The sequence below is a fragment of the Triticum dicoccoides genome, chromosome 4B, assembly GCF_002162155.2.
Source record: "Triticum dicoccoides isolate Atlit2015 ecotype Zavitan chromosome 4B, WEW_v2.0, whole genome shotgun sequence".
NCBI classification, from domain to species: domain Eukaryota; kingdom Viridiplantae; phylum Streptophyta; class Magnoliopsida; order Poales; family Poaceae; genus Triticum; species Triticum dicoccoides.
This window is the reverse complement of record NC_041387.1, coordinates 580,317,202-580,320,140: the sequence shown is the minus strand read 5'-3', so window position 1 is coordinate 580,320,140 and position 2,939 is coordinate 580,317,202. Positions and strand designations below refer to the sequence as shown.

The following is a 2,939-nucleotide window of genomic DNA, read 5'->3' as shown; positions in this document are numbered from 1 at the left end:
AATGTTTAGGAACAAAATAAAAGTAAATCTAACAGCAAAGTATCAAATTAAACAAAGTATTAAAAATTGCGGTAATTTAGTTGGCAGGTACGCAATACCATGGTTTTAATTTAACAGAGTTTTTTAGAGTATTCAGAATACAGAGCAAGTGTTTGGCTACAACACAGAATGCTGTAAAATGTGTTGACTAGCCCTTAGGCAATCACATCTAGCTAGCCGATGTGGCAGCAATGCAAACACGAGCTGGCTTGTTGTGTACTATTTCTGTTATGTTAATCTAGCTAAGCAGGTTGGCTAGCCCTTGACATTCAGGTCCATATTAACCGAAGCATACATAGACAATAGATTTTGGCATGCTAGAATTCTTACTGCAAACAAGATTGTTTGTCTAGTAAATTATTCGTTAGGAACATCTCAAGTACACAAGAAAAAGGATAATGATTCATTATCCATATGAGGGTGACCTCTGTGGTGCAGTCTATTAAGCACGAGTACATTAAGAAACCCCGAAACAAAACCCTAAGCAACAAGATATCAAGAAGAGGCCCACAATTCAATGTATTTCAGGCCATGGGGGCACCAAACTGTATAACCATGCATGCAAAGGAAGCAAACAACACAAATAATGGCATTTAACAAGTGCACCAATAGTTGCATTTAAGGTAAACAAGAGCTGCATAGCAGAGTGCAAGAGAATGACAGCATAATTCTTGCTTGCTGCAATCTAAACAACATCACCACAAGTTCTATGATGCATCCAAACTTGTGAATTTGTGCACAGATCCAAGCATGATACTACGTGAGCCAGAAGTGTGCTACAGATTGCCTTTGCCAGGGAGACCTAAATGCAGGAAGTGTGCCACAGACCCAAACAATATCACGGACATAAGCTAATCAACGGAGGAAGAAGGAGGACACCGGGACCTAACCTGTACATGAAGATGTCGCGGTTTGCAAGCAGCCCTCCTTCTCCGGCTCCCACTACACACATGAGGTCTTCCAGGGATATGTTGTTCACCTGATCACCACCTCCCTGCATGCCACACACACACACACACACACACACTATGCAAGTTAGATTGCATATAGACAGCTAACATGCCTATACTATAGCATCAACATGAGCCCTATACTATAGCATCGGTTGGGTAATTGGGCTTGAACAATAAACGAGTAGCATCCAGTATATGAGGCTAAATAACAAGGGAAGTTTCAAAGTCCCTGAGTAATGAAGACAAAGGAAAGTTGTGATTCAAACATGTTCAGACTTTTAGAGTAATGCTAAAATTAGGAAAAGACACTTTTTGTCAATCACATGCTCACATCAGAGGCAAATGGAGATTCAGTCTGAAACTATGAATTAGTCATCGCTAGAAATTCAGACTAGGAAGCCCTGCATATTGCAATTTGGTAAACAGAGAAGAAGTGGTTCAGAGACAGTGTGTGTGTTCACATGTCTCAATACTAAGGATAACACATGAAGATAAGTACATTAACTACTAACTAATCACAAAGATATTAGCATCAAGCCATCTTGCACCACTAAGCCAGCGAATGGCAGATGCCAAACACAAATACTCATTGTAAGTATATCTCAAATTTTATCATAAAATTGACATGAATAATAACCTGTATAGGGACTCCCTAAAAAGATATACACAGTAAATTTTGTTATCACTTTGTTTGAGAAAATTACAAGCTGTGGTGGGCTAAAAATTAAGAACAAATAAAACCAGCAAAGAGCATAGGAATAAACAAACCAACCCCCACATTCCAATAATTCAAACACTCAGCAGTCAAATGTGTGTGCATGTGCATGTAAATGTACCGAGGTTCTGCAAAACTATGGTGCATTTAAACTATGAGATCATTTGGTCCGCACATTTAGATCATTTAACACACAGAAAAGAAAAATAACAGAGAACTGCATATGAATGTATGTGTCGTTTCCAGGATAAGTTGGCACTAAGAATGCCACCAATCAGGATATACCACACAACAAAGAATAGCTTGTAGCGTCCGAGACTAATTGCCATGAGGAACGCAAATCATCCTCAGGAATTGGTAATGAACGCACATCAATCAAAACAAAGAACAAAAAAACAAATGGAATTTGTGTTGTCCCTGCAAGTGCCATAAACCAGAGCATCATCGTGAAATGGTTACTAAGCTCTGTAGAATTTGTGCTGTCCACAAGGAATAACTTTGGTCTGCCATTGCTGAAGCAAAACCCATGGCTCTTGGGTAATTAGCAGCAAACAATACATATCAGTACAAGGCTAGGCAAGATAATAAAGACTTGGGAAAAGATAGCAGAGTTTAAAAAATGATACATGCCCTTGAGGAGAGGGCAGTGGCAAGCGCGACCACGAACAAATGCATTCATGTAACGAATATAGCAATTATTTTAAAAAAGTGTTCATGTAAACACGTGAACACTACAATAATCTTATGAATGCAGCGAATATAGCAAAATTAGAGACAAACTATCTATAAATGCCCTAAATGGCAAGCAAAATCCATCTTGCTATACCAGTTTTAAACTCCAGACTACCAACAAAGATGTAATTGCCTCAGACAATGCATTCGCCTCTAAGGCACGGCAAAAGCAAGTCAATGAGGTAAACTTCAGTCCCAATTCTACGAACTAAAAGTTTCAGTGCTACAAACTTCAGCGGGTATCACTACACACGTGAAGCAAATATGTACACAGTTCAACTTATCTCACAAATAAGTACATCAAGCAATTAATAGCCACAAAACAGATATTAACCACCTCATTCTACAAAAGCTAATCACGAATCTCAGGAATTAACACGGTCCCGAGCGTATGTTATAGTACTACCCTTCGGATCCAGCAGACAAAGGAACTAGCAGATGAACCACAACAATAAATCAATCAACAGTGACAAAAAGATCCATACCCTTGGAGTTGTGCA

The 2,939-nt window shown here is 39.0% G+C and overlaps 1 non-coding gene across 1 annotated transcript; it reads right to left on the bottom strand.

Moving 5' to 3' along the window:
* Positions 1 to 1,932: 1,932 nt before the first annotated feature.
* Positions 1,933 to 2,066, bottom strand: LOC119296587. The gene has a single exon (XR_005145314.1). It is a non-coding gene; the product is annotated as a small nucleolar RNA snoR80 (small nucleolar RNA).
* Positions 2,067 to 2,939: the final 873 nt, after the last annotated feature.